Source organism: Solanum dulcamara, chromosome 5 (genome assembly GCF_947179165.1).
Source record: "Solanum dulcamara chromosome 5, daSolDulc1.2, whole genome shotgun sequence".
NCBI classification, from domain to species: domain Eukaryota; kingdom Viridiplantae; phylum Streptophyta; class Magnoliopsida; order Solanales; family Solanaceae; genus Solanum; species Solanum dulcamara.
The window spans coordinates 7,616,041-7,642,393 of NC_077241.1; the positions used below are offsets into that span (position 1 = coordinate 7,616,041).

The 26,353-nt window shown below is 32.2% G+C and overlaps 1 long non-coding RNA gene across 1 annotated transcript; it reads right to left on the bottom strand.

Annotated features, from left to right (window-relative positions):
* Nucleotides 1-23,196: 23,196 nt before the first annotated feature.
* Nucleotides 23,197-25,828, bottom strand: LOC129890397 (uncharacterized). The gene is made up of 3 exons (XR_008767022.1): nt 25,619-25,828; nt 24,644-24,694; nt 23,197-23,507 (listed from the first exon to the last, which is right to left on the bottom strand). It is a non-coding gene; the product is annotated as an uncharacterized LOC129890397 (long non-coding RNA).
* Between the last annotated feature and the right edge of the window lie 525 nt (nt 25,829-26,353).

A 26,353-nucleotide genomic window follows, 5' to 3' on the forward strand; every position in this document is an offset into this window, starting at 1 on the left:
CACATGATGGCAAACAAGACTGATATTGAGCCTCATATACACTGGCATATTAACTCAGGCACATGTACTTTCTGGTGGGATGATTGGTTGGGAATTGGACAACTAGCTAAACACAACAACTATGTACCTGGACTCAATAATAGTACTGTCTCTGAATACTTCATAAATGGGGTTTGGAATGAAGCCAAAGTGAGACAACATGCCCCTCCACAAATTATAAATCAAATTCTAAGCACCCCTGTCAAATACAATCCTAACATGAAGGATCAGTCCTATTGGAAACCCAACTCTCAGGGAGAGTTCACATGTGCATCTGCATGGAACTTGGTGAGGAAGAAGAAGAATAGAACTCTCACTAGCAGTAACATCTGGCACAATAATATACCCTTCAAAGTCTCTTTTCTACTATGGAGAGCTTTCAGATTCAAGTTGCCTACAAATGATGGAATTATAGCATTTGGATATGAACCTGCTGCATGCTCTTGCTGCCATAGGAAAGGTATGGATGACATAGACCATATTTTTGTCTCTAGACATTTTGCACAACATATTTGGAAGCATTTCTCAGGGTTCTGGGGCCTGCAACACAGCAATACCCCTCTAAAGAATCTTTTAATGAGGTGGTGGTTGATCAAGACTAACAATGACATGCATAAGTTGCTTATAAAACCTACCCCTATCTTTGTGTGTTGGAACCTTTGGAAAAATAGATGTGCTTCCAAGTATGGAGGCAAGAAATCTAGATCTTCTAGAGTTATATGCTCCATTGTCAAAGACTTATATATGTTGGTCATTAATTCTTTCCCTAATAAGAAAATGCCTTGTAAATGGAAAGAATTTATGGACATGGTGGAACATAACAAACATGATACAAGTGTGATCCAAGTCAAATGGAACAAACCCCCTCCTAACTTTGTGAAGCTTAATACTGATGGAAGTGCCATCAACAACCCTGGAAAGATAGGAGCAGGTGGTATACTCAGAGATCATAAAGGGGAGCTGATATATGCATATGAAACTCCACTAGGAGAGGGATCTAATAACCAGGCAGAGGTTCAAGCTGCAGTAATGGGAATTAAATGGTGTGTCCAATATGGATATAGCAGGGTAATGTTGGAGACTGATTCAGAACTATTAGTGGGATGGTTGAAGCACAGACTTAGACTAACATGAATCATGATCCAGCATATTACAGAGCTCCAAGATCTTATTAGATTACTGGATCAGTTCTAATGCAACTATGTATACAGGGAAGCCAACTTTCCAGCTGACACTTTGTCCAAATATAGCCATGAAATTGATACCATTCACCAGTTCTACACTTACCAACATCTTCCATATGCAACCAGCGGATATGTCAAATTAGACAAGCTGGAGATGGCTGCATTCAGAAGAAGAAAGCTCAAGAATCAAGGAACCACCATGAATTCTCCTTATGTATGCTGCAATCTGTTTCCTTGATGCAGATACAATAAAGGACTACCACATCTGTCTTAATTTTGGAACTGCTTTGGAGTTTCAGCAATCACACCAACAAATACTAAAAGGGATTGGAGTATATGCTTCTTGCATTGTCTCTCTTGGTGCAAAGCTACAGCTCTTTGCACACTATAGAACTGCAACATACATCTACAATAACATCCATCAAGCAACAAGCTACAACAACTATAATTGCAATAACCATATTGAAATATACACAACAACATACAACAACCACCAGATTCAGCAACAAACCTTAACAGGAACCATTTGTGTAGATTTGCAACACTTCTGTATTAGTGTTGTAGGTACACTACACAGATGCAGCATCCAAGAACAACATCAGCAACATCGAACACCTCACAACTACTTGCGGAACTGCAGTTCCCAATGACTGAAAAGGATCATTACAACTTGTATAAACTTGATATGGTGTGTCTGTAAACAAGATACAACGCCTAAATCTCTAACAACTAAAAAGGAAATTCATACTTTTACATCCTGGACAAACTCGGTATGATAAGACTAAGAAAGACACAGATGTAATGAACGATCTCGATCCATGGAAATTGAAAGATTCATATACTTGCTCTTCTTCAATTTAGCTATGAAATGTAGCTTATTTGGATAGGACTAGTGTAGGTTTCTTTCTTGTATTCACATGGAAGGGGAGAGTCTCCCTCATTTACGTTTTTCATAGTTGCATTATATCGAGAGGAGTCCTCTCGTAGGTTTAACGCTTTTCTAGTTAGTTAGGAAGCACTGTATAGTATCAGGGGATGAGTTAGCTGACCTTAGTAGGTTGTCCGACTTATGAACCAATTAAAATCAGAGGTAAGGTTTATGCCCCCCTCCTTGTATTGTTATGCTTTATGAATAATAAGGCTTGGGGGTGTGTGGCTCAACCCCTGGCTGAGCAGGAGAGGTGGGAGCCTCGTGTAGGGTCTGTTCCCAAAAAAAAATGTAAGTTGTTTTCTGTTAACACTTAACTCTTCTCTTACGTTTTTTGTGTGTGTGTAATGCTTGTACTTTGATAAGAGACTTTCTTTACTTGGGTCCATTTTAATCAATTAAAGTATGAGAGAAGATGCTTCATTAATTATTGTGTGGTAAACACACCTATTAAACTGCTTCACCTCATTTTCTCGAAGTTAGTTGGAAAATTGATGCCCTTCAAATGGTTCTAACTTGTATTTTACCCAACTCATATTTTACTCATATTAATATGGGCGGGTTGAATTATAACCCATTTTTTCTATACCTATTTTTAACTCATTCAAATTTTACCCAACTCGCTCATTTGCCATCACTACTCATTAAGGTGCATTACTTCTTTTGGCCGTTAATGACATTTGATGTCATTTTTATTCTCATTTGGATTTTAATTGTATTCTTCATTTTTGATAAACGTGTGAGGTCCAGTACCCATTTTTTTCCATTCAAAAAAGGCTGAAATTTTCTTTTCTTAAAGTCAAAAACTATTGCTTGCAATTTGCTGCAAATTGCAAATGTTGGTCAAAGAAAGTTGCAAGGTTGGTGATAATCACGGAAGAACTCTTTCTTTCCTGTAAATAAGAGCTCTCAACACGTTTGTTACACACCAATTTACAAAGAGAGAGTATTTAGAGAGCTGTGAGAATTTCATAGATTATAAAAAAATAGTTTGTGAAGAAAATAGAGTGTAAGCGATATTTTAGTAAGGTGGTAAATCAAAAGAGTGTTATTCCTTTTTAGTGTATGGTAGCCATTTTTGAGTATTGTACTTGGTACTATCCAATGTAAATTTTTTTACTATAGTGATATTAGTTGATCCTATTGGCCCGTTGTTTTTTCTCTTATTTAAAATGGTTTTCACGTAAAATTCTTGGTGTTATTATTTTCCCATTTTATTTCATTATTTGGACCATATATATTTTTGTGTTAGTCTATATTTTCTCAACAAACTAGTATTAGAGCAAGGTTTCATCTGAGTATGCTCTATGGTTACAATATAATCTGAACTTTCAATCATAAAAGATTTACTTTGGTTTGCAATATCTATATATTTTTGGGGAAAATGATAAAAGTCAACACAAGTAGAATGGTCACTTTGAATGGTGTTAATTATGTCATTTGGAAGGGGGAAATGGAAGATTTGATTTATGTCAAGAATTTTATCAACTAGTCTTTACCACTGTAAGCCTAAAAATAAAATAAATGAAGAGTGGAATCTGTTACATAAGTTTGTGGATTTATTAAGCAATGAATTGACGATAATGTGTTGAACCATATTTTTGGGGAGACACATGCTCGTACCTAGGGAGCATCTTGAAAGTTTGTATGCTCGAAAGACTGAAAACAATAAAATATTCTTAATAAAATAGATGCTAAGTTTAAAGTATCATGAGGGTTCTCCGATGACAGATCACTTGAATAATTTTTAGGGAATCATGAACTAGTTATCTACTATGGGCATTAAATTTGACGAAGAAATTCAAGGCTTGTTTCTACTTGGTTCTGTACTAGACTTTTGGAAAACATGTAGAACTTCATTATCAAATTCTACTCTGAATGGTATGATCTCTATGGATTCTGCCAAGAGTAATGTCTTGAACGAAGAAATGGGAAGAAAATCTTAAAGTTCTTCTTCATTAGATATCCTAGTAACTGACTGTAGGGGGAGAAATAAAATTCGTGGTTCTCAGAATAGAGAACATAGCAGGAGCAAATTCAGAGGAAGACTTAAAGATATTGAGTGCTATCATTGTGGCATGAAAGGGCACACAAAGAAATTATGCTAAAAATTGAAGAGGAAGAACAAAGACAGAGAGGAAAATAAAGAAAATGAAAATGAAAATTGCCTAGCCACCGTTCTCACTAAGATCTTATTACCATTCATCTGCACTTAATTTCTGATGATGTTCTAGATGATGAAGGATATACTAGCACCAAGGGCGGTAAAAAGTGGAAACTCATTAAGGGTTCCTTGATTGTGGCTCGTGGTAACAAACGTCGTGGTCTATACAGGACTACGGGTTCTACTTGTGCCAATAAGGTGAATGCAATTAAGAGCGATAACTCTACAACATTATGGCAAAAAAGGCTTAGCCATATCAATGAAAAGGACTTAATGTTCTAGCCAAGAAGAAATTGTTATCAGATTTTTAAAGTACTAAATTAGAAAAGTGTGAGCACTGCTTGGCTGGAAAATAAAATAGAGTTTTCTTTAAATCTAATCCTCCTTCAATAAAGACAGAGTTGCTTGAGTTGGTGCACTCTGATTTATATGGTCCAATGAAGACAAAGACTCTAGGTAGTGCACTTTACCTTGTGACTTTTATTGATGACTACTCAAGAAAGCTTTGGGTCTATGTCTTGAAGACTAAAGACCAAGTTTTAGGTGTCTTTAAGTAGTTTCAAGCTTCAGTTGAAAGACAAACTGGAAAGAAATTGAAATGTATGTGTACTAATACTGGTGGTGAATATTGTGGACCATTTGACGAATACTGCAAGCATCAAGGTATTAGACACCAAAAGACTCCTCCTAAGACTCCTCAACTTAATGGATTGGCAGAGAGGATGAACAGGACCTTGATGGAAAATATTAGATGTTTGCTTTCTAAAGCAAAGTTGTCGAACTCCTTTTGGGGTAAAGCCTTAGTAACCGTTGCATATGTTATTAACTTATCTCCTGTTGTTGCTTTGCAAAGTGATGTTCCAAATAGAATTTGATATGTAAAGGATGTTTTCTATGACCATTTCAAAGTATTTGATTGCAAAGCTTTTGTACATATGCCGAAAGGTGAGAGATTAAAGTAAGATGCCAAGATAAGGTAATGCATCTTTATTGGACATGTTCTTGATGAATTTGATTACAGGCTATATGATCCAATCGAAAAGAAGTTTGTAAGAAGCCGCGATAACTTCTTCATGGAGAATCAAACCATTGAAGATATTGACAAAGAACAGAAGCTAGAATCTTCAAGTTCTGATGGCGTAATCTACCTTGATCAAGTTTCTCATACAAGTGTGCATGACGTTGGTAGGCTTGATGATCATGGTGATGCTCAAAATCAAGTCCCGGATCAACATATTGATGGTGAGGATAATAATGATACTGTTATTGACTCTGCCCATGAAGTTGTGGAAGAATCAAATATTTTTTTCAAAATGTCCACAAGACAACGTATTTTCTCCTCTCATTATTCACCTAATGAGTATGTGCTACTATCAAGACCCAAAAACTGAGGTCATGATGGCACACATCTCAAAATTCAATCTGATGTGTAACCCTAAAAATAAAACTCATACAAGACTCCCAAAGGGGAAAGTGATGCCACGATTTAAATAAAAAGAAAAAAAACAATGAAGAAATTATCTCAAAACCTGGTGTCATAAGTATAAAGAGCATCTAATACAAGGTTCAAATCTGAAGATACAACATAAGTCTCTAGATGATACAAAAGACTAAAAAATAAAGATAGACTAGTGACGATCTGAATTTTGGGACCTCACCACTAATCTGAGAATACACAATCCGCTAAAATATTAACTATCACGTGGGGTACCCCGACTAGTATCTGCATCAAAAAGGGACACAGAAGTAGGGGTGAGTACAATTCACATGTACTCAGTAGGTTTTAGCTGACTGAGTATAAGGAATTGATCAAACCTATGAAATAAACTAAGGAACGCTTCCACCTGCATACAGAAAAGTCCCACTTCGGCATCGATGTCGCCAGTTTATATAGATAGTGACACGAGAAAAGTAAACCCATAATAACAACTCATAATCACAATTAATCAAATAATTCAAGCAGCACAAATATCAATGTAATGCAATGCAATATGATGATGCAATGATGTGGTGGTACGGTGGAATCAAGACTGTCGCACAGACTGTCGTATACACCTGTTGAGCTGTGCTACCAAGTAGGACCCATGGGGGTCTCGCAGACCATATACCTCAATCACAATATCTCATTATCCTTGCCACCTCCTTGTGGTCAAGGGATCACAATGCATCCACTACCCTTCTGGAAAACCGTCTCGGTCAGGGACTCAAGATACAAAGGTTGAGATTACAATGCATCCACTACCCTGCCGGAAAACTGCCTCGGTCAGGGACTCAAGATACAAAGATTTAAAGGTGTTTCATTTTCTTTCTCAAAAAGAATTTTCATATTTCTCAACTTCCCATATTTCATGATATGATGAATGAGGATGAATGCATCAAAACACATATGGCATGGAAGTAATATTCAACTCACATGTGGTATAAGGTTCAAAGTTGTCAAAACTTAACCTCAATCTCTCAGGTGGCATTTTAAGTCAAATAATATACTCAAGCCTCTCTCTTAGGCAAATCACAAATCACATGCTCTCAAAGCAAATAAGATAACAAATAAGGCCCCCACACGGGCTATGAAATACGAATAAACCCCCACACGGCAACACATTAATAAATAAGCCCCCACACGGGCATCACAATATATATAACATTCTTAATTCATACTACAATCCCATCCCAAATTTTATAACATATGAATGACTAATTACCCCCATCTCAATCTCAAAGAAAGATAGCCAAACCTACCTCAATTGCCGAAACCGCACTCGAATACCTCCACCAGACAAGCAACTCTCAAATTCAGTACTCGGAATGACAACCCACTATCAACAATGAAACATACACGTCACAAGGAGTCCAATGACACCCATATTGATAGGTTTCGGAATCGGGGGTAAAATGGTCCAAAAATTAACTATTTTCGAAAAGGGTCAAATCTGGAAATTTATTGAGCAATCCCATTCTATTAGTAATAAGGAACTCATGGTTGAAAAACCCATAAAAATAGAGCTCAAAACGAGTTGGAAATCACAATTTTCCTTAAATTCGGATTAGGGAAGAAACAAAGATTTTTGGGGTTTGAAACTAAAATTTAAGAGTTAAAATCGCCAAAAACTTAATGAAAAGGGAAGGTTTTAGGTCAAAAATCACTTACCCAACACTTTTCCTCGAAAATCTCTTCTCAAATCACCTCAAGGAGTTCAAGAACTCAAACAAATGATGAAAAATATTGAAATGGGAAGAAAGGGGCATTTTCTGCCCAAAAAGTTACTGTTCACGCGTGTTACTGTTCACGCGTGTTTTGTATAAATTTTCGAAAATCACCCTCAAGGTCATTACAGCTACTCACTAACGAGGGTGAACCTGGGTGTTATGAGGAAGCCATGGAAGATGAGCATAAAGATAAATGGATTAAAGCCATGCAAGATGAGATGAAATCTTTGCATGAGAACTACATTTATGAGTTGGTGAAATTGCCTAAGGACATGAGAGCTTTGAAGAACAAGTGGGTATTCAAAGTTAAAGTTGAAGAACACGGCTTGTAGCCTAGGTATAAAGCTAAATTGGTTGTTAAGGGATTTAGTCAAAGAAAGGGTATTGACTTTGACGAAATAATTTCTCCTGTCGTGAAAATGTCCTCTATTCATACAGTTCTTGGTTTGGCTGCTAGTCTAAATTTAAAGCTTAAGCATATAAATGTGAATACGGCTTTTCGTCATGATAACCTAGAAGAGGAGATTTATATGGAACAATCCGGGGGCTTCAAAGTGAATGGTAAAGAAAATTTTGTTTACAAACTCAATAAGAGTCTCTACGGGCTAAAGCAAGCTCCTAGACAGTGGTACAAGAAGTTTGAATCTGTTATAGGAGAGCAACGCTATAAGAAGACTTCCTCATATCACTGTTTGTTTGTACAAATATTTTATGACAATGATTTATCATCCTCTTACTATATGTGGATGATAAGTTAATTGTGGGCAAGAATATTTTCACGATTGATAAGTTAAAGAGAGAGTCGTGTAAGTCTTTTGCCATGAAAGACATGGGTCATGCCAAATAAATTTTGGGCATGAGGATTACTCGTCTCAAAGATGAAAGAAAGATTTACTTGTCACAAGAGAAGTATATTAAACATGTACTAGAGCGCTTCAACATGAAGAATGCTAATTTTGTTATTACACCTCTTGCTGGTCATATGAAGTTGAGCGAGAAAATGTATCCTACGGCTAGAGAGGAAAAAGAGAGCATGACCAAAATTCCATATTTCTCCATCATCGGAAGTCTAATATATGCAATGGTATACACTAGACCTAATATTGCTTATGCAGTTGGTGTTATCAGCAGGTTTCTCGACAATCTAAGAAAACAATATTGGAAAGCTGTAAAGTGGATACTCAAGTATCTGAGAGGAAGCTCAAATAAATGTTTGTGTTTTATAGGATCAAATTCAATTTTGAAGGGCTATACAGATGTTGATATGGCAGGTGACATTGATAATAGAAAATCTACTACTAGATATTTGTTTACTTTTTCAGCGGGAGCTATGTCATGACAGTCGAAGTTGCAGAAGTGTGTTGCACTATCTACAACTGAAGCTGAGTATATTGCATCTACTTAAGCTAGCAAGGAGATGATATGGCTCAAGAAATTCCTTCAAGAGCTTGGCTTGTATCAGAAGGAGTATATCGTATATTGTGACAATCAAAGTTCAATAGACTTGAGCAAGAACTTTATGTATCATGCAAGGACAAAACACATCGACGTAAAATATCACTGGATTCGAGAAAAGATAAAAGATGAATCTATGCAGGTTGAAAAAATCTCTAGAAATGAGAATCCTGCAAATATGCTGACCAAAGTGGTAACAACGGACAAGTTCAAGTTGTGCAAAGAACTTGTTGACAGAAGCTTTTTCTGATAAGACAAAGATACCCCCTTCTAGTGAATGAGATTGGAGGGGGAGATTACCAGTCCCCATTTTTTCCGATTCATAAAAGGCTGTAGATTTTATTTTCTTAAAGTCAAAAACTGTTGTCTGCAATTTGCAATTGCAAATTGCAAATGTTGGTCAAAGAAAGTGGCAAGGTTGGTGATAATCGCGAAACAAGAGCTCTTTCTTTCCCTATAAATAAGAGCTCTCAGCTCATTTGTTACACACTAGTTCACATAGAGAGAAAGTATTTAGAGAGCTGTGAGGATTTCATAGACTATAAAAAAATAGTTTGTGAAGAAAAATAGAGTATGAGCGATATTTTAGTAAGGTGGTAAATCAAAAGAATGTTATTTCTTTTGAGTGTGTGGTAGTCATTTTTTAGTATTGTACTCGGTGCTACCTAGTGTAAAATTTCTTACTATAGTGATATCAGTTGTTCCGCTTGACCCATGATTTTTTTTCTTATTTAAAAAGGTTTCCACGTAAAATTTTTGGGGTCATTATTTTTTTATTTTATTTTATTATTGAGACCATATATATTTTTGTGTTAATCCGTGTTTTTCCAAGAAAACGTTCCAAAGAATGTTGGGGTTAATGATCAGCATCTTCCTTTGCACGTTGGTGGCATTAGTAGCCCACATTACTTTACTCTTTATTTTCTAATTATACCTTATGACTTAGGTAACTTTTAGACCATTTATCTTCTCTATTTACTTCCTTATAATCTTTCTATTCATTGCAAGAAAAACTTCCTCACTTATAAATAGTGATGGTCTTCCTTTGGTTTGAGTGTAAGAAAATATAGAGTTCATAAAAATTTGTCAAAAAAGAGAGTTCTTATTAGTTGAAGGTAGGTGTTCTTTTTGTGGAGCTTTGAACTCAACTCTTGTACAGAGTTTGTTGAAGTTTACTTTGTGATTGGGCTGTTGTATCCTAGAGGGGACTAGTCAAGAGGACTACTGCTGGACCAGTGAAAAGATTTGTTGCAGCGGACTTGAATCACCTTAAAAAGAATTAGATATCCGCGCCTCAACTTGAAAATTTTATTTTTCCATTGTAGTTGTAATCTTGGAATTTTCAGCAACAGTGAATAAACCTTTTATTTCAGTTTCATACATAATAAAGCTGATAGTAGGCAATGGAAACAGCCTCTGGAAACAGCCAGAGGCTGATGGAAACAACCTTTTATTTTCTAATTATACCTTTATTTTCTAATAAAGCTGATAGTAGGCAAGCCTTGGAAATAGCCTCTGGCAGAAATGCAAGGTAAGGCTGCGTACAATAGACCCTTGTGGTCGGGCCCTTCCCCGGACCCTGCGCATAGCGGGAGCTTTAGTGCACCGGACTGCCCTTTTTTTTACATAATAAAGCTGATAGTAGGCAATGGAATGATCATTCTAAATTCTGCTCATGAAACTGCTAAATTTTGGATCATCATTATAACTTCTCAAATTCTTAAATTTATAGATTAATGAAGAGACACTTGATTAATGTACTGATTTGTGAAGGAATACTTTAATTATTTAAAGGTATTAAGATTCATCAACAATTAGAGTATATTTGTGTTTTTGTTGTAAAATTAACATGAAAGGAATTAGTATAATATATCAAGACATGAAAGTATAAGAACAATGAAGAGAGACAAGAGATGAGAATTTTTCGTCTTTTTTTTTCATATGTAATCCAAGTCTTCAAGTGTATACAACATAATTACTTTCAAGAGAGATAAAGAAGCCCAATGAGCATCAACAAAAGAAAGATCAAGTTAAATTGCGATTGAATTCTTGAAAAGTCTTGAACCAAATCTAACTTGAATTGGAGAACTGGACGATGACTTTCTCATGTACAAACAACATGTTGACCAATCTTGGAGCTTGAACACACCTAAAGACAGAGTCCTTAGAGTGCTAACAGTTCTACACGAAGAGTTTTGAAGAAAAAGTTGTTGTTACAATAGAGAACTTATTCCTATCAAATTTTATCTATACAATTCTTTAGTTTGTAATAGTCAGTTTCTTGGTGTGGTTCCAAGCTAGGATTTTGACTATTTTTTTTATATTATAGTAGGTGTTACCTTGTTTATTTTTAGGGACTTCACCGATATAAGGTCTTGAAGATTAAGAGGGTAAAGGAGAAACTGTTGGAAACAGTTAGTGTAGATTTTTCATGGAGTTTGGAGTTGGGCTCAAATTTAGTGGAAGAAATTAAAAAATTACTACGCAAGATAGGTCACAATTTTTGACTCCCTTGGACAATGAGTTTTCCACGTGTAAAATTCTTGTATTAATTTATTTTTCATAATTTACTTTCTTGCATAAGTACTCAAACAACATGTACTTAAAAGATCCAAAGTTAAAACAATCAAGGTCGATATTACATCAGCAAAGCTTGTCTAACACCAAAGCACTAGATCAGATATCAAGTTGTGACCAAACAAGATAAGGTCTAGATAAGTTCAGAGTCCAATCATAGGAAAAAAATACGAGATCTTCGCACAGTCGTTACGTAATTAAAGTAACTTGCAAATATGAACTTTATTCATGAATTGTGTCTAGTGTTCTCCAAAGTACTTTTGCTATAAATAGTCCTCTCGTCATCCGTGGTAAATGATTTGATACTCATTCACTCACTAACAATACATTGTTGGGTAAACAAATGTGTGATTTCATAAGTTTAATAAAACCTAATCAAGTAATTTTAAATGACTCTAATCTATATTTCAAAATAATCTAATCCCATCACTAGTTAATTATTCTATTGGAATATTATTATTTTTTAAATGTTTTATAAGAAATTAATTATTGGAGTTGTTTTAAAAATCATATGATGATTTGAGGCTATTCAATAATTGTTAGTTTGTTACTTAATAATTAAAAGCTCTTTGAATATATAATTGAAAATTCAAACAGCACAGGCCTTCATCTCCTAATCCTCATAAGAAATTAATTAACTATATTATGATTAGATTAATGAAGTTTCTTCCGACATAATCACGAGGCATAAATAATCAATATTTCTAATCTTGTCATGTTAGGAATGAATTGAAAAGTTTCCTAACATGACTCACTGCAGGGGCAGATTTAGAGGGGCCAGGTGTTCACGAAATTTTCCATTCAATGTCTTTTATATATATATATATATATATATATATAAAAGTATATAATTTTTAATTTTTTAATGTCTATATATAGATTTTGAATATCTTAAATATAAGATTAAAGATTAATTCAATGATTTAAAAAGTTTAAATTTTAATTTGAGGTTCCAAGTTTAAATTCTAGACAATTTGTTTTTATTTTTATTAACTTTTTTAGTGAAAATCTTGAATGCGAAGAAAGAATATTAATAGCATATGTACTATATTAGTGTAGGTTGATGAAAAGATTATGAAATATGTAATAAAAAATAATAATGTGGTTGAAGGGGAGCTATCCATCATAGAAGAAAGTGAAAAAGAACAAATGGGGTAGGTTGTTTTCTTTTGTACATTTCTATATATTGATGATGACTTGAGGATTCCTTTTGAATTCTGTGAGACAGACAGATGTTCAATTGTTGTAATAGTTAAATAACTCTAAAACAGTGATTTTCTAAATGATAACTTATTAAAATAGCCAAGTATTTTTTGGAAGGGACTTTGATTAGTAATATTTTATTATAACAATTAAAAAAATATGTATAACATAATATAAAAAAAAACGATAAAATTTGTCAATTTTTCAATGATTTTTTTTTCTTGAGGAAACAACATAAAGCACACTATTATTGGTGTTAATTACATGTTGAAATAACAGTTTTCCTTATTATATTTTCTGCCAGAAAAATATTATTTCAGAACAAATACATGTATTTCATATATACATGTGTCAAATTAGGTATAATTTGTTTCAAATACATTGTACTCAAACATACTTTATATGTATTTGGAATACCTTGACTCTCTCGCTCTCCTCTCTTCCTATATATTTGTATTTAAGAATGTATTTGAGTTTCTCAAATTTTATGTATTTGTATATTCAATGTCAATTTCATGTATCTATATATTCAAAATCAATTCCATCCAATGTATCTGATATTAATTTCATCCAGTGTATTCGATATCAATTTCATCAGTGTATTTGATATCAAATATTTAATCTATTTTTTATACCAGATACATGTATCTAGTATCAAAATATATAATAATACATTCATCAGTGTATAAGTGCATAGATTTATGTATTTAGTATCAAAATATGCACTAATACATATATAATAAAGATGTTTATCTAATTAGATAATTTTCCCTTTTCTTTTTAAAAGAATGCCACCTTCCACTCGTAGCCCAAGGCCCAAGCTAAATAAGTTCATGTCGACAATTTTCACCCTTCCCATATATGCTATAACTAGGAAACTTGTTTGCGCTTTACGCGATAAATAAAAAGACATATTAAAGATTTGAAATAAATCACTTCTAATATTCGAATATCAAAAATATTTTAAGAATTTTTTTTAATTTTCAAATTCTAATAGATTTAATTTCACGTTTTAGTTATTGTTAATGATCATGAAGACATTAATCATAAGATGATATTTTTATAATTTTAGTTGAGATATGAGAGATAGAATTTTCGTATATAAACAATAATTCTATATATTGATTAAATAACAAATATAAATGCTTACATCAAAATTAAAGTTATAAAATGTTAGTTCACACCAATTTACCTTCTATATTTATAGTTTTCTGAAATAAAAAATCTTATCTTATCTCTCCTCCTTATTACCATAATTTATAATTATTATTCACAAAAAATCTCTTTTTTCTTTAATTGTTTTTTTTCTTTTGATTTATAAAATTTGAAATAAATAAATAAATATGTGTCGAATATTTTATTTATTTATTTCCGCACTATTACTACAATCTATTTTTTTTCCTTTCCTCATTGTTACTATAATTAATTACTTTTTCGTGAATTCCTCTGTCTACCTTCTATTTCTAAAGTTTTCTAAAAAAATAATCTTACGTATGTCTCCTTCTTATTATCATAATTATTAGTATTATTATTCACAAAATTTCTCTTTCTTATTATTATCATAATTATTAGTATTATTATTCACAAAATTTTTCTTTCTTTCCTTATTTTTTTTCTTTTAATCTGTAAAAAATAAATTGATCAAGAATCTCAATTGTTATTTTTCTCCTTTTCTTGGCTTTTTAAATATTTTTTCTTCTTCATGTTGTATGTTAAAAAACTCAAAAGAAGTTATAAAATATTGTTTTATTTATTTTTTTGTAATATAGTTATAATAACCCCTCACCTTTATATTGTGATATACATTTACCTTTTTTATATATCTCCTCATTTACTATAATTTATTGCTTTTCATCTCTCCTCATCATTACTACAATTTATTAATTTTTTAAAAATTCCTATTTCTACCTTCTATTTCTATAGTTTTTTGAAACGAAAAATCGTAGTTATCTCTCCTCCTTATTATCATAATTCATAATTATTATTATTCACGGAAATTTTCTTCTTTACTTAATTTTTTTAAATCTATAAAATAAAATAAAATAAAATTTAAACACCTTATTTATTTCTCTCCTCACATTACTACAATTTATTACTTTTCCTTACATTTTTATTACTACATTCTATTTTTAAAGTTTTCTAAAAACAATCTTATTCATCTCTCTTCCATATTATCATAATTTACTATTATTTTATTTAATGATTTGTAACACAGTTATAGTAATCCCTTACCTTTATATTGTGATAAATATATTTATCTTTTTTTATATATCTCCTTATTATTACTATAAAATATAATTTATTGCTTTTCATCTCTCCTCGTCATTATTACAATTTATTTATTTTTTCTTAAATTTCTCTTTCTACCTTATATTTCTATAATTTTTTTAAATGAAAAATCATGTTTATCTCTCATCCTTATTATCTTAATTTATTATTATTATTCACAAAAAAAATCTTCTTTAGTTAATTATTTTTTTATCCATAAAATCTGTAAAAAAATAATAATTAAATACCTTATTTATATCTCTCCTCACATTAATACAATTTATTACTTTTCCTTACATTCCTCTTTCTACCTTCCATTTTTAAAGTTTTCTAAAAAAAAAAAACTTAATCATCTCTCTTTAATACTATCATAATTTATTATATTATATATGAAATTTCTATTCTTTACTTAATTATTTTTTCTTTTGATCTATAAAATTTGTGAAAAAAATATCTCTTTGACCAACCATAATTAATTTTTCTGGTATTTTTGACTTTTAAAGTATTTTTTCTTATTAATGTGCTATGTTAAAAAATTGATAAAATATTATCTTATTTACCTTTTTTTTACATAGTTATACTCACCTTTATATTATTATATTACAGTTTTAATATATAATTTAATTTATATATTTTTATAACTTTTTTCTATTTCAAATGTTAAATAAAAAAAATAGAAAAAGAGAGAAGTGGCTAAAGAAAAGTAAAACAAAAAGTAACGTTTCATTCCTTTTTCCTAATCTGTGTTTTTCTTTTATTGTAATATTTGTTTAAAAAAATCATTCCTTTTTCTTCTTTTCCTTCCTTTTTCTTTTTACTCAATTCACTGTCTTCTTCCTTTTATCTTGCAATTTGTTGTCTTGCCTTCTTATTCTTCTCTAATTGTCACACTAAATTTATTCTTTACTTTCAGAAAAGAAAATCATAAATTTATCCTTTTTTTAATAACTTTTCATATCATTTCAATACTCTATAATCCTCACTCCTCATCATTTGTCAATCAAAAAGATTAAATGAGAGAACTAATACTTCATGGTGGGCATCATTTTTATGCTTCGCAAATTGAATGTTAGAGGATATTTTGATGTCTTTCGATCTTCGTTATATTGAATTTTTAAATAGAAATGGTGGTCAGGTGCCACATCACCTTTTCTATATTCAGCTTTATTATGCTTCTATATTCTACTTGTTGCAATGTTGTTTCTGCATTTTATTTAGAAAAATCAATATTTTGTGTCTGTCAATTATTTTTGCGAAAAAAAATAAGCTTGAAGAGTATAACTATAACAACATGAAAAAATTTAAATAAACAAACATCAATGGTCTAGTAGTGAAATAGTATCTTATCACGGTAAAGACGGGCATTCGATCTTTGAATAGTGTATTTTATAATTGCGTAATTTAAAAAATTTGATAATCGATTTTTTTGGTTATTTTTTGTCATATGTTTGAAAAATATATAATTTTTATATTTAGTACACCGATTATTACGATCCAAAAAATTGAATCACAATGACACCTATCTTATTCCCCACCAATAAATAAGACGATGTACACCGATATATACCACACTTTCTAAAAAAGTGACTTTTGGTAATCTCTTGATCTTTTAATTTTTGTCTTTGATCTATATAATTTCAATTGACATAATGTCAATTGACTTCTGGTATCAGCTTTATTTTTAGTTTTAATAGCTTACAATCAATTTACATGTTTAAAATTAAGAGATTAGAGGGGTATTTTAGTAGATTGTATCTCTAGATAAAGGCTACAAAATTTTAAAAAAATATTTTTTACTTAAATTTTGTATCTAATCAACCAAGACAATTTGAAACAATTGGTCATAGGATTTAGGACCCCAATTGGAGTTTTGCTTTGAAATCAATATTTGTTTGTGAAATCTGAAAACAAAATATTAGCGTCAATTTTAAATCCCATTTTGTTTTTCAAGAAGGACTATTTCAAATTACAAGTTGTGATTTTAAGTTTTAAAAAAATATAAAACTTGACCCATAAGTTTATATTTATTTATTTTTTTTAAAAAAGATCAAAATTTTAATTTTTGTAAAAAGCACTCATACTCAACATAAAGAAATTGTTCGTACCATGTAGGATGTCGATTTTATCAAAAAATAGCTAGCTATAACTATTGTTGATTTATTGAATCAGTGGATCTTTGTAAAATTATGTTTATTTGAAAGTTTAGAATCACAAACATTTATTTATAAATCGGACAAGGAGATATGTGATTTCTCAATTTGACGTCTTAGGATATTCTAATACCTCGTTTATGGACTACGATTTTCTCATTTGATAAAATTCTATAAGAGTTGAAAAAGTCTTGATAGATTTTACTGTGATATTTTTATATTTATGAGAAAAAATATAACTTAAGAAATCTAAATTATATGTCCAAACAACATTTTAATTTAAAATCAACCTAATTTCAAATTACTGATTTCAAATCACAATCTGAAATCATGTCCAAACTAATATTATTATCATAGTGATCTAGACTCCAAGTGTTCCTTAGATAATAAAATGACCCTTTCGCTGGGATGAGATAATCAAACAAGATAATCACATAAGCTCCATCCAATTACTTGCAATAATGATTTCTTAAATTATATAAAATTTATTATGCAAATCTTTAATGTATCTTAACGTCATTCTTCCTATATTTTAGCTTGACGGTTGGTCTTTGATTGCATTATTAAAGAATGTTCCAAATTCAATCAAGATGTAATATATATATATATATATTATGATAATTCTTTTAGCAATTAGACAAGTACTATGTCCCCAATTTATCTTGCTTCACGTTGAGTAAATCTTTCTCATTGTCAATTTTTATATTAATGCCACGCAGAATTTAAGATCCTTAATTCTCAAATAATGCTCCTTTGTCAATATACAATTAAATTGGATATGAATAAAAAATGAAATGTGGACTTTGTTTTTATCTATAGAATTCCATGTATTATGCCTTGATTTACGCTGGTATTCTTTCTAATTGAAGAATAAAGACCCATAGGCCAATAGTTATTTGGGGCCCGTTTGGTCATGAATAATTTTTACGTATTTATTTTTATAAAATTGTATTATAGAATTATTTTTGAATAAAAAATAATTATAATTTTTTGAAATTCAAGAGTGATTTGGAGTGAAAAAAATGAAAATATGTATTTTAAATTTTTCTAATTCTGAAATATTTTGAAATTCAACTTCGTCTCAAAATACAACTTTAATTTTTAAATATTATTTTCTGATATTTTTTTTCTAAATTTCACATTTTTTATATCTAAACGTTTACTTGGTCAAAGTTAGAACATGACCTATCAACTACTTTCCCAAGTCTTGTTAACCAAAAACTCATGCAAGATAAAATTTATATACTCCATTTATTTCAATAGAACACTATCTCAAAATTAGAAAATATATTTTGACATAAGCGCTTTCATTTGGACATAGATTTTCTATATATAAACAAAATCGAAAACATTCTTTGTTCATGAAAGTTGATTAATTTTCGACTCATAAATTATTATTTTTCAAATAAAATACATATCTAAATACTACTTTGAATTCAAAAAACTATTTTAAAAATAAATTTTAAAAAACTTTTTTTCAAAGTTTCAACTTAATTTATAGTTAAACACTAGTCAAAAAATGAAAGAACATGAAAATTGAAGTCAAGCAAAAATTTCAAATTTTAAAAACAACTTGTAATTATTTTTTTTCAATTCACTTTTCACTTTTGAAGTACTATTTAAGTACATTTGTATTTCAAATTTAATGCCCATTTGGATTGGCTTATTTTAAGCAGTTTTGAAGTATTTGAATAAAGTTAAAAAGTACCTACAAACACTTATTTTTAATCCAAAACAACAAAACTAAGCCAAAAGTCATAAGTTAGAAATTCTAACTTATAACTTTTGGCCTATAAGTCATAAGTCAAAAGTCAATCCAAACAGGTTCTTAGAAAACAACTTATAATCTGTTTTTTCCAACTCACTTTTCACTTTTGAAGTTGTATTTAAGTACATTAATACAACTTCATAAGGGAAAAGTGAGTTCAAAATATAAAAAAATTATAAGTTATTTTTTAAATTTGAAATACAATTTCAAGTTAAATTTGAATTTTATGATCAAACACTAATTTTCAAATAAAGTAAATATTTTCGGGGGAAACAATTATGGCCAAACTAGTGAAAAGATGATGCAGATTGAGGTCAAGGAGTAGGGCTGTTCAAAACCGTCCGCTACCGATAACCCAACCGCAAAATTGGCTTATTGGCTTATTGGTATTGAGTTATCGGATTAGCGGATGGAGAATGGATTTAAATTTTAAAATTAACGGCTTATCAGTGTGGGGGACGGATTACTCAATTTTGTTAATGGGTAAACCGTTAATCCGTTAAGAATTTATTATATTTTATCCCTAAACATATAAAATATGTATAATATTGATAATTTTTATTTGTAAACCTAAAATAAAATAAGGTCCAAACCCATTTAATTAAACAGGCCTAACCAATTTAATTAAATAGGCAGGCCCATAATCCATTTAAACTTAAACTGTAGAAGCCCTACTTACTAGTTACTAGTTACTACTTCAACTCTTCTACAAACTTCTTCCGCCTACTTTAGGTTTAGGAACTTCCGCCTAAACTTCTTCCGCCTAAATCTGCCTCAGAAATTCTAGTAGCATCCCAGAGTTGATTCTACATGCATTTCTGAAGTTGATTTTTGATGACCATATGCAGATACTTTGAAGGTAGATGCTGCTTATGGACTGTTGTTTTCTTATTATTGTTTCCTTAAGAAATATTTTTGTTAATGAGCAAATTTGATGAAGTGGGTACTAGCAGTTTTACTCCTTTCTTGGGGTGAAATAATATTTTCTGGACCTGATCTCTTGCATTGTTCTATATTTGGGTTGTTTGACCTTTGATTTGGCAGCATCTAGTAGTCATAAAAATAAAGTCTTGAAATGGGTTGGTGAATAGAAATTAGTTTGCGGTTATTTCCGACGGTTTGGGGGTGGGGGTGTTGTGTGGAAGAAAGGTGAAATTACTTTGCTGATTCACTTTGCATATGTTATAATGCTGTGATTTTAGTTTGTTTTTTTTGGTACAATTTGTTCTCTGTTTATCTTAAGGTTTGTTGAGCAAAATGGCATATATGTATTTTAGAGGGATGATTCTTTTTGGATAAATTTTTTAGATGGATGATTACTGTTATAAGAACATATGCTTTTGTGCTCAAATTTAATGTGTTCATCACTTCAGCTAGTGAAAATAAGAAGAGAACTTTAGTTGAGTGTGCTCAACAGGTAAGTCTATTAAGGTCACCACCGATACACCGCCCGATAACCGTCCGATAAGTGCTAATCCGATACCAATCCAACCGATATCTTATAGGTTGGCTAGCGGATTAGTACTTTTAAAAGCCGATAACCGTTAAGTCAAACCGTTAAGCATAATAATCCGTCCAATCCGCCCGATAAGCACCCCTATCAAGGAGGGTCCAGTACAAGAGGTAGAGGCTCATGGGAGATGTACCTTAGGCTTGCAAGGTGATACCTAGCCGTTAAGTCAGTTAAAAAAATCATTAGTTGGGTAGGCAGTTTAGTCTTCTTTACTTTATTAGCTCAAGTTATGTTATTTACACATTAGACCCCATAATTACTAGAAGGGTCCTTATCCAGTCATTTTACCATTTTTGCAGAATAGTACTGTACCTACCGTATCTCTTAAGGAGGAGCATGGTGAGTCATCTAGGGTTGAGAATACTATATATTGTAATGTTCTTTTTTGTAATGGGTTTTTTTACCAATGAATTATCTCTAGCAGTAAATTAGTTAGATTAGTTAACTCTTCTTCTTTGCAACTTTCAGTTTTTACCATTAGCTTACAGTTTATCAATTCTTGCATCATTTAGTATCAGAGCAATTTTTGAGCTCTATGGGTAATACAATGGCAACAAATATGAATGAGATTAAATCTATGATGGAAAAAATGAAAATAGAGAGTGTTAACTTCACATTGAGGCAGACTAAGCTAGAAAATCAGCATGAAATGGCTTTTGCTAAGTTGAAGGAATTCATTGAGGAAGTAAGAAGTTATGACAAAGAAAAAAATACAGAGGTTCTTGATACTGGAAGTGGGAATGGAGAAATCTACACCTCATCTGGTAATTCCATGGCTTGGTTACCTCATACTGCAAGGGTTGCAACCTTTGGGCAATATTCTCTAGGGATTTTTGCAATGGGACTAGTCCATTGCCACCCTTTTCAACTCAAGGTGACACTATGCCAACACATGCTCCTGTAGGTTCAAATATGGAGGAGGAACTAGTACTAGAGGACAACAAAACCTCCATCACCAAGGAGCCACCACCATATCAAGGATGAGCTAGATGGAGTTTCCTAGGTTCAATGAAACCAACTTGAGGGCTTGGTTATGCAAGGTAGAACAATTCTTTTCCTTAGATGAAGTAGCTTATAATCAGAGGGTAAAAGTGGCTTCTATTCACTTTGATGATAGCTATAAAATGGCATTTAGCCTATATTAGGAGTAGGTCTCGTATGCCTTATCCTTTTTGGGAATAATATGTATATGCATTGATAGACAGGTTTGGGGTTGAGTATGCAGACCCAATGTCTGAGCTGATACTAGTCAAACAAAATGGGATGGTGGAACATTATCAAAAAAAATTTGATAGGATTATGACTAGGTTGGTGATACTTCCTGAATATACTATCAGTGCCTTTATTACTGGGCTTAAGCCTGAGATAGGTTTCACCTTAAAGAATCATAGGCCTCACTCACTTTCTCAAGCTTATCAACTAGCTAGGAACACTGAGTTACAGTCCAATGCTCAATTGAAAATATCCAAATCCTCTATGTACGTCCTCACATCCTAGAGGGGTTTTTATTCTCAACCTAAGAGTGGATCTTATAAATGGAACTTCAGGGGGTCATTCAATAAGATGGAAGGAAATCCACTTAAAAGAAAGGGGGTGGCCAACTTTAATAGGATCAATACAATGAGATTCACTTCATCTGAGATAAGTGAGAAGAGGCAAAAAGGATTGTGTTTCTTTTGTGATGGAAAATTCGTTCCAGGCCATAAATGTCAAACGTCTAAGCAGTTATACTTATTGGAGGTCATTGATGAAGAAGAGCAAGAAATGGAAGAAGTCATTGAGGTGCAGGAAGTGGTGGATGTAGGAGAAAAAGAACAAGGGGAAATGTGAAATTTCAGTTCATGCATTAACTAGAATTCCACGCTTTCACACTATGAGAGTGGTGGGATACAACGATAAGAGGCCATTAAATATTTTGATAGACACTGAAAGCATTTACAATTTTATTGATGAAGAACTGGTCAAGCAATTGGGATTGAAGATTCAAGCAGTAAGGCCACATTCAGTCAATGTGGCTGATGGAAGTGATAGCCAAACTGATGAGATGTGTCATCAACTTTCCTAGATGATACAAGGGGTTACATTTGTGGATAATTTTCTGTCGGTGGCCTTAAGATCTTGTGATTTGATCTTAGGGGTACAATAGTTGTTACCCTTGGGAGACCTTCAACTTAACTTTCAGAAATTGACCTTGGATTTTGTGTATCAAGGTAGGAAGGTGGAGCTAAAAGACATCAAGGAGAATACTAAGCTGGCGAATGCCTAAAACCTGGATAAAATAACACAAAATGGTGGTCAACTATTCATGATCAGAGTATTACCTATAATAGAACCACCAGAAGAGGAAGGTGAAGGGATTCATCCTCAGATCATGTCCATTACTGATGAGTTTCAATTGTTATTTGGTAATCCCAAAGAGTTACCTCCTTCTAGAGCAATATTTGATCACAGAATTCCACTGGAGCATGGCAGTAACCTAGTGAAAGCTTAGCCTTATAGGTATTCTTCTAGGCATAAAGATGTTATAGAAGGGTTGGTATAAGAGATGCTTGATCAAGGCATTATCCAACCTAGTTGTAGCCTTTATGCCTCACCTGTAGTTCTAGTAGGGAAAAAGGATAGTTCATGGAGGTTATGTGTAGACTACTGTCACGACCCAACCCCGTAGGCCGTGACTGGTGCCCGAATTGAGCACCCAAACGTACCCTTATCCCAAATTAGCCTTTTAACCGAATAAACAAAGGTAGTGATTAAAAAAAATTTGCTAAATAGATCAAAAAAATAGATGTAGGCACGAGGGATGATAGGCCGTCACAAAACACACAAAACCCAAACCATATATACAAAACCCACAACATAAATCTGTCTACAGACCTCTACAGATGATAGCATAGTCATATGACGGGACAGGGCCCCGTCGTACCCCTGACCAAAATATCTAAATATACAGAGATAAAGTCAGTACCAAAATACAAGCTCCGAACAAGGAAGCACTGTCAACGACGCAGCAAATATCCTAAACAGATGGATCAGCAAATCGAACTTCGGTACCTGCGGGCATGTAACGCAGCGCCCGAAGAAAGGGGGTCAGTACGAAAAATGTACCGAATATGTAAAGCATGAATTGTAATAAATTAAAATCATAATCGGAATAGTATGTGCAGAAAATGAAATAAATGTTCAGAATTTCAAAATATTTATCAAAATCTCAAACCATATATGCACAGACATATGCCGTATCCGGCCCCATTTCATGGGACTCGGTGAACAAAACGTGGTCGCCCTCCTGTCATTGGCGCCACAGCACATCATAATACCAGAGTAGGAAATATCTCCGTAACAAATCATATCATATCAGATGGCCATATCAATTCATGTCATATCATATCACAAATATATATGTACATGGCACAGCATAACTCCGTGGCATAACATTTACCACCCCATGTACATGTCATATCTGCCCCCTCACGTCGGGACACGGCAAACAATGCAGAGAAATACGCACGAAAACATATCCTGGCCCAGGCTCAGTGAAAGAGTGGTTACAGTATACACGAATAGAGTAGTGAGAAACTAAATGCAATTTAAATTACAAACATTTATACAGACTCGATGACATAATTTCGATAACAAATCATAAAAGGAAACTTGAATAATAGTACAAATACTTCCAATATCACAATAGTCTATGTCAAAATAGTATTTTCCGAATCATCTCCGTACTTCCAAATATATTATGGAAATTAACGGAATAATTATTCGTATAATATTAGGAAGAGTAGCAAAAAGTTTCTTTCAAATTTTCCCTAACATGATCCAAACAGAATAACAAAGAAAAATTCGGAATAGTGGGGCCCACCTCGGTCAAATGAGGTGGCGTATCTAAATTATGTGAGTTAAATATCATAACATTATTTAGAAGAGTTTTAAGGTAGTTGGGTCCCATTTGTGCAAAATCTAGAAGTTTAGATAATTTTTCAAAAATATTCTTAAAATACTTAATTCAATTCTACTGAATAGGACAGGGTCAAATTTAGGTGTCGATTCCGAAGAGTAGGGGATGTGAATAGAAAAGGGAAATTTTCGAGCATCGATTTCGAAGAGTAGAGTGATCCCCGAGGCTCGTATCCACTCCTATTACATCTAGGACATGCCAAGTGAAGAAAATGTAAAGCTTTACATACCTTTTTGGCCTTTTACGGTTGTCCAAGTTCAATTCCCGTTTCCTCCAAAATCTACAATTGGTCACATTTACCAATTACTATTCATAAGACTTTAAGAATTCAATTTTTCCAATACTTGTCTACAAAAATTTCGGCAGCATCTCCCCTATATATATGACACCCCGAAATTACAACTCGGCCACAATATTAACAACCAAGCCAACAACAACACCAATTCCATCGATAATCAATTTAACACACCATAACATAAATTGGTGTAATTTTCCAATTAGTACAACAACTTTCAACCAAACTTTGCATTTCCAAATAAATATGAATATCTCATATCCATAATTAATTTCAACTCATTCCATCATAAGTGAAAAATATTCCAAGTAAGCTATCCAATTTTTATCAATTCCATATTTCACTCAAAAGTTCCATAAATACAACAAAAATATTATAATTCATTTTCTTCCTCCAACTTCATAATCAAATTCATTTCCTTCTTTCAACTTCACAACCAACAACAACACTCCATACTTTTAATAATTTACCTCCATATTCTTATAATATCATACTCAAATTACATAATTCCTACAAACTAGTTTAATACCAACTTACACCATTTAAACTTCATTTATATCCCCAAAATCATAACCACAACTAACAAATTATACAAACTTAATTTTTTTCCAATTACATCACCTAATCCATATTTCCAACTTCAATAAATTTTATCCAACTTCCATTTTCAACATCAAATAACTATCATAACTACTATACAAATACTACACGAAAATACTACACAAAAATACTACACAAAAATACTACACAAAAATTCAAGTCTTCTTGCCAACAATCTTATATACACATAACTTATTCATATGTCCAAATCCAACCATATAACTTCCATATTTCCATGGATTCTACACATTTCTACTTACTACAACATAAACAAACTTCATAACATAATGAAATTGGATTAATTCTTACCTTTTCCTTCCAACTTCTTCACTTCACCAAGACACCCAATTAACCAAACAAGGCTCCTATCTTCCAAAATAACTTCATCATGTTGTAGATGATCCTTGAATTAGTAGGAATACTAGGAGAAAATAATTTTTGGGATGAAATTTCAAGGAGTAAAATTACTCCCTCCATAGCCGATTTTCTCTCTTTGATTTCTCTTCTTTCCTTTGCACTTCTCCTTTCTCAAATTGTGTAGAGAATTCTAGAAATTTATGATTTAAAGCCCCTCATGAGAAATTCCAATTTTGCCCCTAACCTTTTCTAATATTCCCAAGTTGAAATTCCAATTTTGCCCTTAGCCTTTTATAGTATTTCCACATGTGAAATTCTAATTTTGTCCTTAACCTTTTATGGTATTTCCACATGTGAAATTTCAATTTTATCCTTAATCTTTTATGGTATTTCCACATGTGAAATTCCAATTTTGTCCTTAATCTTTTATAGTATTTTCACATGTGAAATTCCAATTTTACCCTTAAACTTTTCCAATATTTTCACATCCCAATTTAGTCATAAGAATTATGTATCCAACAAAATCAAACATAGCCTTGCCCTTGACTTGTTACCGTTATCCCAAAAATGTCCTATTGTGAAAATAAAAAAAATATGGGATATAACAACTACAGGGCTTTGAACAAGTTGACTATCAAAGATAAATTCCCAATTTCCATCATTGAAGAGTTACTTAATGATTTGGGA